Below are 21,858 nucleotides of genomic sequence, written 5' to 3' on the forward strand. Positions count from 1 at the left end.
AGTCTACAAGGACTACTGGAAACTGACAAGTATAAACAGTGACAGAGCTACAAGGACTACTGGAAACTGACAAGTATAAACAGTGACAGAGTCTACAAGGACTACTGGAAACTGACAAGTATAAACAGTGACAGAGTCTACAAGGACTACTGGAAACTGACAAGTATAAACAGTGACAGAGCTACAAGGACTACTGGAAACTGACAAGTATAAACAGTGACAGAGTCTACAAGGACTACTGGAAACTAACAAGGATAAACAGTGACAGAGCCTACATGGACTACTGGAAACTAACAAGAATAAACAGTGACAGAGCCTACATGGACTACTGGAAACTAACAAGGATAAACAGTGACAGAGCCTACATGGACTACTGGAAACTAACAAGGATAAACAGTGACAGAGTCTACATGGACTACTGGAAACTAACAAGAATAAACAGTGACAGAGCCTACATGGACTACTGGAAACTGACAAGGATAAACAGTGACAGAGCCTACATGGACTACTGGAAACCTAACAAGGATAAACAGTGACAGGGCCTACATGGACTACTGGAAACTTAACAAGTATAAACAGTGACAGAGCCTACATGGACTACTGGAAACTGACAAGGATAAACAGTGACAGAGCCTACATGGACTACTGGAAACTAACAAGTATAAACAGTGACAGAGTCTACATGGACTACTGGAAACTAACAAGGATAAACAGTGACAGAGCCTACATGGACTACTGGAAACTAACAAGGATAAACAGTGACAGAGTCTACATGGACTACTGGAAACTTAACAAGGATAAACAGTGACAGAGTCTACATGGACTACTGGAAACTTAACAAGGATAAACAGTAACAGAGCCTACATGGACTACTGGAAACTTAACTTACAAGGATAAACAAAGGATTCAATTCTGCCCTGCAGGTAGGGCATAAGAATTGTACCTTCTGCCCCCATTGCATGATCGTAAGAGGCGACAAAATTTGGGATTTGATCTTTTCTCTTCTTTCTTAAACTTCTTCCTAATGTCTCCCTTGACACTGCCTCACTCTCAGGCATAATTATATATAAGTCACCCTAGTGAGAAAGGCTTTGGGTTGTCTCCTGGCCGAGACATAGAAAGTCCTGAAATATGGCAGTTGCTACTTCTGCTTAGCACTCAGCATTTTGGGAGTGGGATGACTGGATCGCCTGTTGTCAGTATAATGTGATCAGATGAGATCAATCTGAAAATCATGAAGTAATTCTCAATCAAGACATAGTGATGAGAACCTTCCACTGTCAAAATTCAAGATGGCTGCATTTTATTTTTCCAGATCAGACTCCAAATTGAATTGACACAAGGGAGCAAGGGGAACCTATATATAAAGTTGTAAGAAATATCTTCCTAGTACTTCACAAGAAATATTGATAGCAAACTGCAAATGCTAAATCCAAGATGGCTGCCTGTCGCACCCCCCCCACCCAAGGGTTATATGTACCCCTTCAATCAATTCTTATTTGTATCATACTCCATTGAGAAACCAGGTAATTTACCTTCATCAGATTTGCCCAATCATTTTATGATAAAACCTACAGCTTCTCTATCTGTTATTGAATTGCCTTGTTATTACCCTGATCAGCAAGCCAGTAAGAAAATTATTCCTCCATTACCATTAAACCATGTACACAGTTAAGTGGACAGTGACCACTTGATCAAACATGTTTACCTAGCAGGTACCTTAATACATGTGTTTTTTTACTCCGGGTGTGGAAATGTTTGCTGTGTGTTATTCAGTCTGACTTCCCGAAGTATAGGCCATTGACCACCTCGTACAGTCAATACTCGCGGAGATTGACCACACGGACACGTTGTCCTCTCGCATCATGACCAGGCCAATGCTGACTGATGTAGGATTTTGACCCCACCCTAATTTGGACCAATGCTGTTGGAATTTGTTCTGAGATAAGATTGTCAATCCTGATCTTTAAGGAATTAAAAGAAACAACAAAACTGCACTGATTTGTTTATTTTTTGTATACACATCATTAAGATATTTAATTTATTTTTTGTTTTTGTCCACTGTCAAGTGTAATTTTCACTCTAAAATGTTATTTTCATTTTTGTGCAATTTTAAAAAACAATTTGAAATAAAATGAATATATTGTATACACCGATGTTAATAAAGGTATTTGTTATAGGTTTGTAAGGCAGTTTTCCTATAAAAAAAAAAAAAAGGTTTGATGACATTTGATAACAGGTAGAGGAAACTGTTGCGAGCAAGTTTGAGGAACTAACCACAAGTCTGACAAGTGGGTTTGATGTCAAAGTCACACCCTCCAGTCTATAAATTTCAGTTAATTCTGGGATATTCGACAGACTTGGGTGATATCCAAAAGTTAATTCCCTCAGGTCCCCAGTTGATATAAACGCTATTGTCTCTGTGATAATCTCCTTAACCCTGTAAGTTGTGGACCTCAGCTGGTCAGATGTCCAGCTGCCATACTGTGTCAATGACCCCCCACTAACAGGGCATCATCACATTTATGTCAGCCAGGCAGCATACTCCTTTAGTAAATGTGCTTTTCTCCAAAAATGTATTTCCCCTGGTAAATCATCCACATTGGCACAGAAACGCGCCAGTCAAAGTAGCACAGAAACGAGCAAAGACCTCTGCATTAGTGATCCAAACATCATCGCTGATAAACCCAGAGGCTTCCGTCAATACCCTTACAGTTCAATATCTCCAGTAAGCTGTTAGTGTAGTCAGCCTCACAGACAGCAGACTTTCAGGTCACTACACCTGCAAATAAAAATAAGGAAAATTTAGCAGTCATCTCTGATACAGGCGTATGGTTTCTGAAAACAAGCTCTCCTAAACATAGAGAGGACAGAGGTAACCCAGCTCTCCTAAACATAGAGGACATAGGTAACCCAGCTGTCCTAAACACAGAGGGGCAGAGGTAACCCAGCTCTCCTAAACACAGAGGACAGAGGTAACCCAGCTGTCCTAAACATAAAGAGGACAGAGGTAACCCAGCTGTCCTAAACATAGAGGGGCAGAGGTAACCCAGCTCTCCTAAACATAGAGAGGACAGAGGTCACCCAGCTCTCCTAAACATAGAGGACAAAGGTAACCCAGCTCTCCTAAACACAGAGGGGCAGAAGTAACCCAACTGTCCTAAACATAGAGGGGCAGAGGTAACCCAGCTCTCCTAAACATAGAGAGTACTGAGGTAACCCAGCTGTCCTAAACATAGAGGACAGAGGTAACCCAGCTGTCCTAAACATAGAGGGGCAGAGGTAATCCAGCTCTCCTAAACATAGAGAGTATAGAAGTAACCCAGCTGTCCTAAACATAGAGGGGCAGAGGTAACCCAGCTGTCGTAAACATAGAGGGGCAGAAGTAACCCAGCTGTCCTAAACAGAGGGGCAGAGGTAACCCAGCTGTCCTAAACATAGAGAGGACAGAGGTAACCCAGCTGTCCTAAACATAGAGAGTATAGAGGTAACCCAGCTCTCCTAAACATAGAGGGGGCAGAAGTAACCCAGCTGTCCTAAACATAGAGGGGCAGAAGTAACCCAGCTCTCCTAAACATAGAGAGGACAGAGGTAACCCAGCTGTCCTAAACACGGATAGAGGAAACCAAGGTCTTTTAAACATATGTACAGAAAGGAAACCCAGCTATCTAGATAACCCGGGGAAATTCAGGCTTCCTAAATGCAGAAGTAAATCTTATTGAACCATGTACATGTAGCATACAAGCAGATGGCCACCACAGAAACAGAACGTCACTGAAAGAGAACATAGGAAAGTTGAGATATATAATAGCAGCTACATACATTTAGAATTATTCTGTCTCATAAACCTCATCCTAGGAGTGCATTTTGAAGAATTTTGTGCTGACCTAACCTTTCTGACCTCAGACATCACGACCCTATCAATGCCATCATGACAATACAATACCAGTCCTTGCCAGTAATTTCTGGCCCTAGTACAACACATTCATTTTTTATTCAATCTAAACCTAGGTCTACATTGTTACAACAGAATTCCACATACAATGGGACATCCTGCTTCCTCAGCACCCCCAGATGGAGCCACAGACACCGAAACAGGCAAAATGATTATTATAGGAATGTACATTGCCAAGCATCATAGCGGCTCACAACCCTTGGAAGGAAACACGTACACAGACATCTAACATTAATGATATATTAAACCATTTTTTTGACAATAAACATTTACTTTGATTAGTTTTATTCCCAACTGCTGCATCGGAATGGAATAAATTAAAATGTGTATCGTGGCAAGCCGTTTGGAATGAGGGCACATGGTCTGGATGTTGCATGCCTGGAATTAGTGAGATGAACCCCATCAAGGGGGGCAGGCAGTTATGTCTGTCTCTATACTGTTATCAACTCCCTAACCATCAAAACATTACTAACACTTATCATACTGCTATCTCTTGTTTCAAATTTCTATTAATAACCTTACAATACTAAATGTTACATCTGCAGTCAACCTGACATTCCTGTCTAAAGTTCTTATCAATCATAGAAACACATCCATAACAAAATTTCAGGGGTTAGAGTAAATTCACTCTATACAGTGGTCAGGTTGCACAGTGGTAACACACTTGCCTTTCACCTAGGTGGCCCGGGTTCGATTCCCTGCCTGATCGGACTCAAATCATACTTCCAGTAACATGTATTTACCAGGTCAGCCAGATCAGAGGGTAACTTATGTAACTACTAGTAGGCCAGTCCACAGAGGGGAACATGTGTAACTACTAGTGGACCAGTCCACAGAGGGGAACATGTGTAACTACTAGTGGGCCAGTCCACAGAGGGGAACATGTGTAACTACTAGTGGACCAGTCCACAGAGGGAACATGTGTTACTACTAGTGGACCAGTCCACAGAGGGAACATGTGTTACTACTTATGGGCCAGTCCACAGAGGGAACATGTGTAACTACTAGTGGACCAGTCCACAGAGGGGAACATGTGTTACTACTAGTGGGCCAGTTAACAGAAGGGAACATGTGTTACTACTAGTGGGCCAGTCCACAGAGGGGAACATGTGTAACTACTAGTAGGCCAGTCCACAGAGGGGAACATGTGTAACTACTAGTAGGCCAGTCCACAGAGGGGAACATGTGTAACTACTAGAGGGCCAGTCCACAGAGAGGAACATGTGTTACTACTTATGGACCAGTCCACAGAGGGAACATGTGTAACTACTAGTGGACCAGTTCACAGAGGGGAACATGTGTTACTACTAGTGGACCAGTCCAAAGAGGGAACATGTGTTACTACTAGTGGATCAGTCCACAGAGGGGAATGTGTGTTACTACTTATGGACCAGTCCACAGAGGGGAACATGTGTTACTACTTATGGGCCAGTCCACAGAGGGAACATGTGTAACTACTTATGGACCAGTCCACAGAGAGGAACATGTGTTACTACTAGTAGGCCAGTCCACAGAGGGAACATGTGTAACTACTAGTGGACCAGTCCACAGAGGGAACATGTGTTACTACTAGTGGACCAGTCCACAGAGGGAACATGTGTTACTACTTATGGGCCAGTCCACAGAGGGAACATGTGTAACTACTAGTGGACCAGTCCACAGAGGGGAACATGTGTTACTACTAGTGGGCCAGTTAACAGAAGGGAACATGTGTTACTACTAGTGGGCCAGTCCACAGAGGGGAACATGTGTAACTACTAGTAGGCCAGTCCACAGAGGGGAACATGTGTAACTACTAGTAGGCCAGTCCACAGAGGGGAACATGTGTAACTACTAGTAGGCCAGTCCACAGAGGGGAACATGTGTAACTACTAGAGGGCCAGTCCACAGAGAGGAACATGTGTTACTACTTATGGACCAGTCCACAGAGGGAACATGTGTAACTACTAGTGGACCAGTTCACAGAGGGGAACATGTGTTACTACTAGTGGACCAGTCCAAAGAGGGAACATGTGTTACTACTAGTGGATCAGTCCACAGAGGGGAATGTGTGTTACTACTTATGGACCAGTCCACAGAGGGGAACATGTGTTACTACTTATGGGCCAGTCCACAGAGGGAACATGTGTAACTACTTATGGACCAGTCCACAGAGAGGAACATGTGTTACTACTAGTAGGCCAGTCCACAGAGGGAACATGTGTTACTACTAGTGGACCAGTCCACAGAGAGGAACATGTGTTACTACTAGTGGATCAGTCCACAGAGGGAACATGTGTTACTACTTATGGGCCAGTCCACAGAGGGGAACATGTGTTACTACTAGTGGGCCAGATCACAGAGGGGAATGTGTGTTACTACTTGTGGACCAGTCCACAGAGGGGAACATGTGTTACTACTAGTGGATCAGTCCACAGAGGGGAACATGTGTTACTACTAGTGGGCCAGTTCACAGAGGGGAACATGTGTTACTACTAGTGGATCAGTCCACAGAGAGGAGCATGTGTTACTACTAGTGGGCCAGTCCACAGAGGGAACATGTGTTACTACTAGTGGACCAGTCCACAGAGGGGAACATGTGTTACTACTAGTGGGCCAGTCCACAGAGGGAACATGTGTTACTACTTATTGACCAGTCCACAGGGGGAACATGTGTTACTACTAGTGGACCAGTCCACAGAGGGGAACATGTGTAACTACTAGTGGACCAGTCCACAGAGGGGAACATGTGTTACTACTAGTGGGCCAGTCCACAGAGGGAACATGTGTTACTACTTATTGACCAGTCCACAGGGGGAACATGTGTTACTACTAGTGGACCAGTCCACAGAGGGGAACATGTGTAACTACTAGTGGACCAGTCCACAGAGGGGAACATGTGTAACTACTAGTGGGCCAGTCCACAGAGGGGAACATGTGTAACTACTAGTGGACCAGTCCACAGAGGGAACATGTGTTACTACTAGTGGACCAGTCCACAGAGGGAACATGTGTTACTACTTATGGACCAGTCCACAGAGGGAACATGTGTAACTACTAGTGGATCAGTCCACAGAGAGGAACATGTGTTACTACTAGTGGATCAGTCCACAGAGAGGAACATGTGTTACTACTATTGAACCAGTTAACAGAAGGGAATGTGTGTAACTGTTAGTCAGCCAGTTCACAGAGGGGACCAAGTGTAACTACTAGTCAGCCAGTCTTAATAGCCTAATGTAATAGTGATTATCAAACAGGAATCAGAGTCTGGTGACGGGGATCAGTCCACCTTATATTGGATTTTACAGATGTTCTATGGAGTGGATGCCAAATTGTCCACATCTACCACAAAAAATGTCATCTCAGACGTGTGAGCCAGCACTGGAGATTGTCAGTAACACAGTTCTTTAGATGTTTTATTATTTCATCATAGAGGAAGCAGTATTACTGAGGGACATCACTTTCAGATGTACAGCTACTAAATTCAATGATTCCTCAATAATAAAAGCAATCTTTGTGTTTCTTGTCTGAAAACATTTTTGTTCTAAGTTGAAGTTATTGACCAGGGAGGATGACTCACGGCAAAGGAATGGGTCCCTAAATCACCAAACAATGTTAGTAAATGATTTGGGAATAGAAACAATGGCTACCTGTAGTACAGTAAATACAGGTCAAACTCACCATTGTATGATTTACCACTTATACCTAGACATCAAACTGACCACTGTCATACAACCACCAGTAATAGGGAGGTCAAACTGACCTCTGTATCACTACCTGTATTGATCTACTACAAGGAATTAACTGACCAATTTATAAAACTGACCACTGTATCACTACCAGTAATATATAGAGGTCAAATTGACCATTGTAACCCTACCACTAATTTTAATAGTTAAATACATGGCCTATTATAAGAAGAAATGCCAGTTTGACCTGGCTGGAGACAGAATTAACATCTTCACTGATATTTTCCTGTTTAACATTTAACAGAACATCATAAGTCTTGTTTTTTTTATAACATGAACGGTTTTGACTACATGGACACCACTGAGCAAGCACCAGACGATCAATTTCAGGTATCAACTCTCACCATCAAATATCTTACCTTCAAAACTAAAAGAGCTACACCTTAACATGGGGTTCTGTTTGAAACTGAAGTTAAACACTATCCAATAAAATGCCAGAGATGCTGATTTAATGGTTAAATGTTTATTATTATGTCATATGACCTTGACTCCTAACATCTGATCCCCCCTCCCCACATACTGTTTCTATAGGTCATGTGGCAGATGTATCTGATGGAATATTTCCCATAACAGTAATGTTGAAACGTTACGCAATGTTGGGGGTTTCAATCAGTAACATACAAACTACTCCTGTTTATAACTGTTTGACCTATTCTCAGAAGGTTTACCCTCTTACCTGGGGGTAGGGGTAGGGGGTTGGTTGGGTGGGGTGATGGAGTTAACCTATGACCTGAGTTAACCTATACTGATCTTCTACAAAGCATTAACCTATAAGCCATGTGTTTAGTTAGTACAGATGTTTGACGATATATATATATTTCTTCAGTTTGTTTAACAGGTTACTGATATAGATGATGTATTGAACACCAAGGCCAGATTGTGTGGAGAAACCCCCTCACTCCAGATTGTGTGGAGAAGCCCCCTTACTCCAGATTGTGTGGAGAAACCCCCCTACTCCAGATTGTGTGGACAAACCCCCTCACTCCAGATTGTGTGGAGTAGCCCCCTTACTCCAAATTGTGTGGAGAAACCCCCCCTACTCCAGATTGTGTGGAGAAACCCCCTCACTCCAGATTGTGTGGAGAAACCCCCTTACTCCAGATTGTGTGGAGAAACCCCCCTTACTCCAGATTGTGTGGAGAAACCCCCTTACTCCAGATTGTGTGGAGAAACCCCCTTACTCCAGATTGTGTGGAGAAACCCCCTTACTCCAGATTGTGTGGAGAAACCCCCCTACTCCAGATTCTGTCTGGGATATGTCTGGCATTGGTAGATTGATAACCTACAAATAAGAAAATGTGTCTAAATTTGTCTTCTGGTATTATATGGAGCATCTACTATAGATTCTGTCAGACATTGAGCTGATCCGACACGAGGTCATGTCTACACCAATATATTTATATAAGTAAGTGGGTCTCAATATAGGTAATGAAAAGGTCTGTCTGGGCATCCCCATCTAACCTTGATTTACACCACCCTCAACAGCCCAAACCATCACCACCCTGTAACCTTGTTGGACACTCCTCCCCTTCCCTAGCCCAGACCGACCCTGTAACCCTGTTGGACACTCCTCCCCTTCTCCCAGCCCAGACCGACCCTGTAACCCTGTTGGACTCTCCTCCCCTTCCCCAGCCCAGACCGACCCTGTAACCTTGTTGGACACCCCTCCCCTTCCCCAGCCCAGACCGACCCTGTAACCCTATTGGACACTCCTCCCCTTCCCCAGCCCAGACTGACCCTGTAACTTTGTTGGACACTCCTCCCCTTCCCCAGCCCAGACCGACCCTGTAACCCTATTGGACACTCCTCCCCTTCCCCAGCCCAGACTGACCCTGTAACTTTGTTGGACACTCCTCCCCTTCCCCAGCCCAGACCGACCCTGTAACCTTGTTGGACACTCCTCCCCTTCCCTATCCCAGACCGACCCTGTAACCCTGTTGGACACTCCTCCCCTTCCCCAGTCCTGACCGACCCTGTAACCTTGTTGGACACTCCTCCCCTTCCCCAGTCCTGACCGACCCTGTAACCTTGTTGGACACTCCTCCCCTTCCCTATCCCAGACCGACCCTGTAACCTTGTTGGACACTCCTCCCCTTCCCTATCCCAGACCGACCCTGTAACCCTGATGGACACTCCTCCCCTTCCCCAGCCCAGACCGACCCTGTAACCTTGCACACATGACCTGAGAACAGTAGTAGTACCAGACAGGAAGGTTTATTGGAATACCTAATCAGATCTGATTTAAACATCAACACAAGCCCTTATATCCAATACATCTCTACCCAAACTAAAATTCAAACTTTTAAGTAAGTGGGTCTCAATATAGGTAATGAAAAGGTCTGTCTGGGCATCCCCCTCTGACCTTGATTTACACCACCCTCAACAGCCCAAACCATCACCACCCTGTAACCTTGTTGGACACTCCTCCCCTTCCCTAGCCCAGACCGACCCTGTAACCCTGTTGGACACTCCTCCCCTTCTCCCAGCCCAGACCGACCCTGTAACCTTGTTGGACACTCCTCCCCTTCCCTATCCCAGACCGACCCTGTAACCCTGTTGGACACTCCTCCCCTTCCCTATCCCAGACCGACCCTGTAACCCTGTTGGACACTCCTCCCCTTCTCCCAGCCCAGACCGACCCTGTAACCTTGTTGGACACCCCTCCCCTTCCCCAGCCCAGACCGACCCTGTAACCCTGTTGGACACTCCTCCCCTTCCCTATCCCAGACCGACCCTGTAACCCTATTGGACACTCCTCCCCTTCCCCAGCCCAGACTGACCCTGTAACTTTGTTGGACACTCCTCCCCTTCCCCAGCCCAGACCGACCCTGTAACCCTATTGGACACTCCTCCCCTTCCCCAGCCCAGACTGACCCTGTAACTTTGTTGGACACTCCTCCCCTTCCCCATCCCAGACCGACCCTGTAACCTTGTTGGACACTCCTCCCCTTCCCTATCCCAGACCGACCCTGTAACCCTGTTGGACACTCCTCCCCTTCCCCAGTCCTGACCGACCCTGTAACCTTGTTGGACACTCCTCCCCTTCCCCAGTCCTGACCGACCCTGTAACCTTGTTGGACACTCCTCCCCTTCCCTATCCCAGACCGACCCTGTAACCTTGTTGGACACTTCTCCCCTTCCCTATCCCAGACCGACCCTGTAACCCTGATGTACACTCCTCCCCTTCCCCAGCCCAGACCGACCCTGTAACCTTGTTGGACACTCCTCCCCCTTTCCTATCCCAGACCGACTCTGTAACCCTGATGGACACTTCTCCCCTTCCCCTAGCCCTGACCGACCCTGTAACCCTGTTGGACACTCCTCCCCTTCCCCTAGCCCCGACCGGCCCTGTAACCTTGTTGGACACTCCTCCCCTTCCCCAGCCCAGACCGACCCTGTAACCTTGCACACATGACCTGAGAACAGTAGTAGTACCAGACAGGAAGGTTTATTGGAATACCTAATCAGATCTGATTTAAACATCAACACAAGCCCTTATATCCAATACATCTCTACCCAAACTAAAATTCAAACTTTTATGACATTGCTGAAATCTGTACCTCTTAGGTTTGCCGGAGATCTTAACACTTCAAGTGTCGATCTTGTGAAGTTGGATTTTTTAGTCCAAGAAAAATTCAACAACTAGAAGTGTTGTTAGCCTTTCTACATAGATCTTAATATTCATCTACTTCAACTCCACGGGGCAGAGATTTAACACAGCTAACGCCTCACCAGCTACAAAAACACATCCATAAGAAGTCTGTACAGTGTGTCTCCTTCACACCTTCAAGGTCATGTTGGATTAGAATATCTAAACCAAGGAATCAGGACTTCAAAACTGGGTCATAAACTATCAATGTCAAAAGCTTCTGTTCCCAATTCATGTAACATACAAGATGTCATCTCAAAATCAAGAATCAAGTGAAGTCAGGATGTTGTCCTAAAACTGAATAAATTAAGGATGTTGTCCTAAAACTGAATAAATTAAGGATGTTGTCCTAAGACCCAATAAAGTCAGGATGTTGTCCTCAAATCCAGTAAAGTCAGAATGTTGTCCTCAAACCCCATAAAGCCTGGATGTTGTCCTAAAACCCAGTAAAGTCTGGAAGTTGTCCTAAAACCTAGTAAAGTAGGGATGTTGTCCTCAGACAAATCTTCTCCAGCATGTTCCATGAAGTTTGGAATAAACAATCATCAAAGCGTTACATTTATAATTGGTATTGGTTTCCAGTATATATGGATCTTACTATTATAACTCATAATTCCAATAAGTTAGAGTTGAACAAAATATACCTGAAAGCATCATTTCCCTCGTAAAATTCCCTATATAAACTAAGCTGCACTCCCTCCCCCTGGGAATATGAAACCTTGGTAAAATGTCTAGACCCTTCAAACAATCAAAAGTTATGTCAAGTATATCTGATTATGGAAAAGAAAATTATCAAAAAAATCCAATAAGATTACTCTGGACAATGAATGCCCTTCAGCCCCTGGGGTTGAAAATTGTTTGAAAAATCCAATACAAATTAGAGATGATGGTCAAAAATGTGAGTTCCCTATCTATAGTAGACCCTACCATGAGTAGGATTCTACCATAAGTAGATTTTTTTCAATCTGATCTCAGACCCCTGGGGTTCAGGACCATTTTATACACATTTTGGTTCGTCTTGAGTCATGGAAGGTTTCTGCAAAATTTCAGTGAAATTTGTTCAGGGGAATATCTAATGTAAGTATTTCAAGGTGGGTAGAAAGGTGGGGAACTCTTACCATGATGTCATCCCCAAAGGAGAGAGGTGAAGAGGTTCACTGTCCTTGAAATCAATATTGAGGTAGAACTATATCAGATCAGTCTACTTATGGTATGAAGAACATTCACCCACATTAAGTCATCAAACAGCCATTTGTATAGTTCTCTCTCACAAAATGGAATATCAACAGAGGATATTTACTGGCCACATAAAGTTGTGTGTATTATAGTTCAGGCAGTACCAGTTTGTCACATTGAACTGTTAATTACTAACACATATCTATTTTCAATATAACAGCAATTGTCAACACTATGAGAGGGGTGATGACCGAATTGGTGGCATTACCTACTGTGTACTATAGAAGTGGGCGACATCACAATCACGATCCTAACCCCTCGCATAGTGATGTCACTACTGTGTACTATAGAGGGCAACATCACAATCACGATCCTAACCCCTCGCATAGTGATGTCACTACTGTGTACTATAGAGGGCGACATCACAATCACAATCCTAACCCCTCCCATAGTGATGTCACTACTGTGTACTATAGAGGGCGACATCACAATCACGATCCTAACCCTCCCATAGTGATGTCACTACTGTGTACTATAGAGGGCGACATCACAATCACGATCCTAACCCTCCCATAGTGATGTCACTACTGTGTACTATAGAGGGCGACATCACAATCACGATCCTAACCCCTCCCATAGTGATGTCACTACTGTGTACTATAGAGGTGACATCACAATCACGATCCTAACCCCTCCCATAGTGATGTCACTACTGTGTACTATAGAGGGCGACATCACAATCACAGATCGACACCCTAGCCCTCCCGACTGGACTGGGGGAATTAGGAATAATTGATCTGTCACACAAAACCCCCTACTTCAACAATTTTTATTTTTAATGAGAAAAACAGTTTCCAAATGCATTTAAGCCAGAATAATTGTGAAGTTTCTCTCTCCTCATCTGCGACATGTCTGGCGGTCTCTGTCTGGGGTCCCCCACAGTCAGAGGCTTGTCTCAGACAAGCGCTGTAGGCAAATCAAAGATCTGGCTTTTGTGGCACTTCCTTTGCCTGATGACAGATGACCACAGCTAAGGTCATTCAGGTAGACAATTACTGGTGACTATTTAGAAACTTTAGAAATCAAGAAGCTTAAAGCTGTAGAGAAGCTGAGGTCAACTATGGAATCGTTCCCCTAATGAGCCCCACTTAAGATGTCCTCTGTCTGGCGAGGAATTCTATTCATTAAGCTTTGACAGGTACATTACTCATCACAGATCAATACTACAAACTCCATGGCAGTGTTTCCTATCAAGCCTGTTCCTCCCCCTCTCTACCATCTCCTCCCAGTACCAACATCACACTCCCTAACAAGGCATGTCTCATTTCTTTCCCCGCCACTTCCACTCAAATATATGTGTAAGAATATGCAAAGGGGATGGAGGCTGAAGCCTGGTACCCCCTACCAATCATTCATATGTATGGAACAGATTTATTTCTAAGACATAGGTATTTCAATATTATCACAATGTGTTTGGAGAATATTTAATAAATCATTGGTGTTTGTATGATTTACCTTGTCTATGTCTGAGAGCAGTTTACTTTGCTTCTATCCTACTTCTGCATTATAATGTCAACCCTTACTACCCTACCAATGACCTTGATGCCCTCTCTGTCCTACTTCTGAATTGTAGTGTCAAGGAGAAATCCTGCTGACTGACAATTGTTTATCATGTTTAACATAGTAAGAACAGGACTATCTCTTGATATGCTCAGACCCCGAGGGGTACAGGCTGAATGGTCCCACCCCCGGGCCACCAGGTGTGTCATTGACCACCTAAACAATGTCTTATTCTTTTGAACATATAACAAATATCAACTGTTACACCTGGAGCTAATACATGTTGTAAAACAGACATGTTATTCTCAATAATGTAAACAAATCTGATATACAGCAATCTCGAAATCTTTATATCGTATAGTACAAAAACTATACTTGATACCAAAATTATCATATGTATCACATAGCTATATTATATAGTACAATGTTTTATGCTATAAATTTATCTCATTTTAAAGTCATAGGATTTTAGACATTCATGAAAAGAATATGTCCAGTTATCAGGGAAACTACTCTCAAGGTGAGTAAACGAACTAAGAAATACCTTACATTGTTTTGTTTTCACGGCCATAATCGTAATTAATGAGATATTGACGATTGTTTTCACCCAACCCATTAATATTGAACCGATTATAATTACCTACCAATTACTAACATAGAGTAATTGCATTTTTCACAAAATATTCAAGGTAAAAGAAGTTTTACAGCATTTTTTCATCATCCCGACAAAAATGAAACCATAATTCAAACTAAAAATCAATTAAATGAGGGCAGAATATACCCAAAAATATAGATTAACATGGGGACTCATACACATCTAGGTCATACACATCTAGGTCAAATGTGGGTTATAATCTCTAGTGAGAGTAAGGGCGGTGACAATGGAACCACTGGGCATATCAAACTCATCTGACTTCAAATCACCGGCTCACATATTTCAAACTGTCCTACTGTCTTTATCAACTAAGTTTTATTAAAAATACAAAGTAATTTTGTATACAGAAAGTTACATCTTAATTACTATAAATCAGATCATATACCACCAAAATCATGGTCTACAGCACAGGGTGTGGTATACATTACAATGTATGATATAAATCACAAGGTATGGTATACAGCGCAAGGTATGGTATACAGTACAAGGTATGGTATACATCACAATGTATGGTATACAGTACAAGGTATGGTATACAGCGCAAGGTATGGTATACATCACACGGTATGGTATATAGTACAAGGTACGGTATATATCACAAGGTATGGTATACAGTACAAGGTATGGTATACATCACGTTTGGTATACAACACAAGGTATGGTATATAGTACAAGGTACGGTATATATCACAAGGTATGGTATACAGTACAAGGTATGGTATACATCACGTTTGATATACATCACAAGGTATGGTATATAGTACAAGGTACGGTATATATCACAAGGTATGGTATACAGTACAAGGTATGGTATATATCACACGGTATGGTATACAGTACAAGGTACGGTATACATCACACGGTATGGTATATAGTACAAGATATGGTATACATCACAATGTTTGGTATACAACACAAGGTATGGTATACATCACACGGTATGGTATACAGTACAAGGTATGGTATACAGTACAAGGTATGGTATACAGTACAAGGTATGGTATACATTACAAGGTATGGTATACAGTACAAGGAATGGTATACAGTACAAGGTATGGTATACAGTACAAGGTATGGTATACATCACACGGTATGGTATACAGTACAAGGAATGGTATACAGTACAAGGTATGGTATACAGTACAAGGTATGGTATACAGTACAAGGTATGGTATACAGTAGAAGGTATGGTATACATCACAATGTATGGTATACAATACAAGGAATGGTATACAGTACAAGGAATGGTATACAGTACAAGGAATGGTATACAGTACAAGGTATGGTATACAGTAGAAGGTATGGTATAAAGTACAAGTTATGGTATACATTACAAGGTATGGTATACAGTACAAGGTATGGTATACAGTACAAGGTATGGTATACATCACACGGTATGGTATACAGTACAAGGTATGGTATACAGTACAAGGTATGGTATACAGTACAAGGTATGGTATACATCACACGGTATGGTATACAGTACAAGGTATGGTATATAGTACAAGGAATGGTATACAGTACAAGGAATGGTATACAGTACAAGGTATGGTATACAGTAGAAGGTATGGTATAAAGTACAAGTTATGGTATACATTACAAGGTATGGTATACAGTACAAGGTATGGTATACAGTACAAGGTATGGTATACATCACACGGTATGGTATACAGTACAAGGTATGGTATACAGTACAAGGAATGGTATACAGTGCAAGGTATGGTATACATCACAATGTATGGTATACAGTACAAGGTATGGTATAAACAACATAAAAGATTACTACAATACGCAGAAATTCATATCAAACGGTCAGAATGATATTTTCAAAGCAAAATTCGCGAATACTTGGTGTAAATGGAAAAACCTTATTTGTCTTGATATTTAATAGCCAAAACTTATTCCTGACAGTTTACAAACACTATTATATTCTATTTGTAACTAAACCTATGCCACTATGAATATTACTCCCCACATCTCTACCCTAAAGGAAACTCTTTTTAATTTCTATCTCTCTACAGAAATAAATAATTTTCTATTTGTACATGTATTCAAATTAACCGCAACTATTCTCCTTGTTTCTATCACCACTTTTTTTCTTTTTTTTCCTCCTCCTTCCCTTCTTCCTTTCTCTTAAATATGTTATGTTTCAGTGTGAGAGTGGATATACTAGTATGTATGCATGGGTGTATGGGTGTAAATGAAACAATAAATGAATATGAATACAGTGCATTCCGCTTAATCGGGTTGCCTATTTGCGGGGACTTTTTACCCGATTAACCGACTTACCCGATAAGCCGAAATGCACGTCGCCATCTTGGATTTGGTCCGTAATGGTTGTTAGACTTGGGTCGATTTTGGATGAAAATATTTGCGTTATTATTGTTAATAAACGGTGTTTTTGTTTGTGTTTTTACTGATGTCAAATTGTCAGATTACTATTACTAATTGTATAAAAATGTGTGTATTAAAACAACAAAACCTTAATGATTTTCTTATTCGCGGCACAGTGCAATCGTAGCACCTCAAATCGGGGGGTCATACATCCCCGTTTCATCCATGTGTTCCTAATTTGACATACGATCTAAGGACTCGTCGACAATTGCAGCTAAAATCATTTATGTTTATCATTGACACATTTCTATGTTCGCTTTGAAGTTTAAAATATTCCATATTATTTCCAATTACCAAAGCACAGAGATCGGAGAAACCGAGTTTATTTAGGTCGTTTCCTGTGGTATAAATTTATACGAACTTGACACTGGCAGTCACTGATAAAACAACACGAAATCCAATGTAATGTCTTTTATTAACCAGTTCTAATCCTTACCTGAATAGGAATTATGAGCTAACGTCGGGCGTCTGTCCTTTTACTGCTCGCTACTGATTTTTAACTCACCTGTGTACCGGTGTTGTCACATTTCCCCGTGGCGAACCCCTCACTTTGGATTCGCCACATACGATATCAATCGATCTGTAGCAATATCAGACCCAGGTCAAAACCTATTGTTTTGGTTTCTGCTTCGTAGATTTTACATCCCAGACGTAAAAGTTTAATTGTCTAGTCGCTTAATTATGCTTTTAAAACCCCATTACGTTTTGCCTGCTGCTGACTCTAAAAATAACATTTAATTTTACCCACAATTCTTAGTCGACTTCCTGTTGGGGGAAAAACCACACGAGGCAGAATTCGAATCAACAACAACACAGTTCTGAACATGACAAAACCCCGACATAACATTACCGTTTAAGGTAATATTTAACCGTTTTTTGACATTTTAACCATCAAAATTACACTATTTGTTGATAAATGTCTAAAACTTAAAGAAATACGCGATGACTTTCGTGAAAATCGGAGCATTTCTATTTTTTGTCCCGATTGTTCTATTCGAATAACCGAAAAATACGACGTTTCCAACCCAATTAAACGAATTTTTTTAACATGATTTAAGAGAAAATGGTTTTGGTTTTTGAAATTTTACCCAATTAAACGAAATACCCGATTAAGCGTTACCCGATTAAGTGGAATGCACTGTATTGATACAATGAATAAGTTTTAAAATGTTGTATGTGAGGATATATGTTTGTATGTAGGAATATATATTACGTACTCTATGAGTGAATGAGAATGCAATTGTAAAAATATGAACATTAATGTAATACTGTCGCTGTGTGTTATGTGTATGTGATTATACATGTACAGTGTATATGTATTATACACCATGATTTCAAAATAAAAAATGAATTATAAAAAAAAAAAAAAAAAAATATTATCACAATGTGTTTGGAGAATATCTAATAAATCATTGGTGTTTGTATGATTTACCTTGTCTATGTCTGAGAGCAGTTTACTTTGCATCTATCTTACTTCTGCATTATAATGTCAACCCTTACTACCCTACCAATGACCTTGACACCCTCTCTGTCCTACTTCTGAATTGTAGTGTCAAGGAGAAATCCTGCTGACTGACAATTGTTTGTCATGTTTAACATAGTAAGAAACAGGACTATCTCTTGATATGCTCAGACCCCGAGGGATACAGGCTGAATGGTCCCACCCCCGGGCCACCAGGTGTGTCATTGACCACCTAAACAATGTCTTATTCTTTTGAACTTGTAACGAATATCAACTGTAACACCTGGAGCTAATACATGTTGTAAAACAGACATGTTATTCTCAATAATGTAAACAAATCTGATATACAGCAATCTCGAAATCTTTATATCGTATAGTACAAAAACTATACTTGATACCAAAATTATCATATGTACTACAAAAGTACAATGTTATACTTGATACCAAAATTATCCTATATATTACATAGATATATTATATAGTACAATGTTATACTTTATACCAAAACTATCCTATATATTACATAGATATATTATATAGTACAATGTAATACTTTATACCAAAATTATCCTATATATTACATAGATATATTGTATAGTACAATGTAATACTTTATACCAAAACTATCCCATATATTACATAGATATATTGTATAGTACAATGTAATACTTTATACCAAAATTATCCCATATATTACATAGATATATTGTATAGTACAATGTAATACTTTATACCAAAATTATCCTATATATTACATAGATATATTGTATAGTACAATGTAATACTTTATACCAAAATTATCCTATATATTACATAGATATATTGTATAGTACAATGTTATACTTTATACCAAAACTATCCTATATATTACATAGATATATTGTATAGTACAATGTAATACTTTATACCAAAATTATCCTATATATTACATAGATATATTGTATAGTACAATGTTATACTTTATACCAAAACTATCCTATATATTACATAGATATATTGTATAGTACAATGTTATACCTTAAACCAAAATTATCCTATACGAAAAGAATATGTCCAGTTATCAGGGAAACTACTCTCAAGGTGAGTAAATGAACTAAGAAATACCTTACATTGTTTTGTTTTCACGGTCATAATCGTAATTAATGAGATATTGACGATTGTTTTCACCCAACCCATTAATATTGAACCGACAATAATTACCTACCTATTACATGTACTAACATAGAGTAATTGCATTTTTCACAAAATATTCAAGGTAAAAGAAGTTTTACAGCATTTTTTCATTATCCCGACAAAAATGAAACCATAATTCAAACTAAAAATCAATTAAATGAGGGCAGAATATACCCAAAATATAGATTAACATGGGGACTCGTACACATCTAGGTCATACACATCTAGGTCAAATGTGGGTTATAATCTGTAGTGAGAGTAAGGGCGGTGACAATGGAACCACTGGGCATATCAAACAAGTGTATCAAACTCATCTGACTTCAAATCACCCGCTCACATATTTTATTAAAAATACAAAGTAATTTTGTATACAGAAAGTTACATTTTAATTACTATAAATCAGATCATATACCACCAAAATCATGGTCTACAGTACAAGGTGTGGTATACATTACAATGTATGATATATACATCACAAGGTATGGTACATAGCGCAAGGTATGGTATACAGTACAAGGTATGGTATACGGTACAAGGTATGGTATACATCACAATGTATGGTATACAGTACACGGTATGGTATATAGTACAAGGTATGGTATACAGTACAAGGTATGGTATACAGTAAAAGGAATGGTATACATCACACGGTATGGTATACAGTACACGGTATGGTACATAGCGCAAGGTATGGTATACAGTACACGGTATGGTACATAGCGCAAGGTATGGTATACAGTACAAAGTATGGTATACGGTACAAGGTATGGTATACATCACACGGTATGGTATACAGTACAAGGTATGGTATATAGTACAAGGTATGGTATACAGTAAAAGGAATGGTATACATCACAAGATATGGTATACAGTACAAGGTATGGTATACAGTACAAGGTATGGTATACAGTACAAGGTATGGTATACGGTACAAGGTATGGTATACATCACAAGATATGGTATACAGTACAAGGTAAGGTATACAGTACAAGGTATGGTATACAGTATAAGGTATGGTATACAGTACAAGGTATGGTATACATAACAATGTTTGGTATACAGTACAAGGTATGGTATACAGTACAAGTTATGGAGTGAATATAATACAGAAAGTTACTTTGACCTGAAGCTATCAATTCCCTATATCAACATTAGACTGCTATTTTCATCATGAAGGCCTGGTTCTCTGGTTTTGGAAGTGGGCCATTAGCTGAATTTTAGTAGCCAGAAAGTTTAATGACTTCTATTTTAGGTATTCTATTGGCCTCCACCACACTAATCTATAAGTAATAATTGAGCCTAAACTGTAACCATTTTCTGTGTCTACCTCCTTCATAATGTTAATCTTTATCTTATACATCTTCCTTGTCTAGTTCTTCCTGCTCTCTCTCTCTCCCTCTCTCTCTCACAATCTCTTTAATTGCTAACTTCTTGCTAAACCCCATTTCCCGGAACACATTAATTTTTTGGATTATTTTTAAATTTCCTTATCATATAAATTTTTCGTCCTTTCTACTTTTTCAAATGAATTCATGAATGAAATACATTTCTTGCACTAGGAACCAAAAGTACATGCACACACAGATACAGCAAATTATCGAAGGAGAGATCTTCCAACAATCTTGATTACATGTTAGAGGTCTCCAAAACATGAGATGGCTCTAACCGAAGAGTCATGTAATACACACACATACACATGCACTTGGGCACTGCACTAAGCAGGAGGGGAGGAAATCCCTGCCATCAGATGCGAGCTCTCCTGTGTTAAGTCTGCCTGCACGGACTTTGATGTGTGAACCCTGTGTGAGTACATCTCTAAAGACTTTCTATCAACTAAATGTGCTACACTAATTTTGTGATCATGAATTATCGACAAATCTGACTTGGTACACATTCACTTGTACAGGTATACCTAGTGCACACCTACAGCACTTACCTACCTATACAGGTGAGGCCTGGATGGAGGGGGTTATGGTTGTTGTTGTTCAAGGTAAGGGAGGGGAGAAGGGGTTGGTCTGGGTTAGTGTGCAGCATGTTGAACATGACAGGTGTTTGGCAAGTATCAGACAAGATATATGAACCTTAATGAGCACTTACACCTGTGAA

At 40.6% G+C, this 21,858-nt stretch overlaps 1 long non-coding RNA gene across 1 annotated transcript; it reads right to left on the reverse strand.

The window, feature by feature from the left end:
• Window positions 1-1,992: 1,992 nt before the first annotated feature.
• On the reverse strand, window positions 1,993-21,556 carry LOC117325369. Its single transcript, XR_004532248.1, has 2 exons — window positions 21,447-21,556; window positions 1,993-2,782 (listed from the first exon to the last, which is right to left on the reverse strand). It is a non-coding gene; the product is annotated as an uncharacterized LOC117325369 (long non-coding RNA).
• Between the last annotated feature and the right edge of the window lie 302 nt (window positions 21,557-21,858).

This window comes from Pecten maximus, chromosome 4 (genome assembly GCF_902652985.1).
Source record: "Pecten maximus chromosome 4, xPecMax1.1, whole genome shotgun sequence".
Classification (NCBI taxonomy): domain Eukaryota; kingdom Metazoa; phylum Mollusca; class Bivalvia; order Pectinida; family Pectinidae; genus Pecten; species Pecten maximus.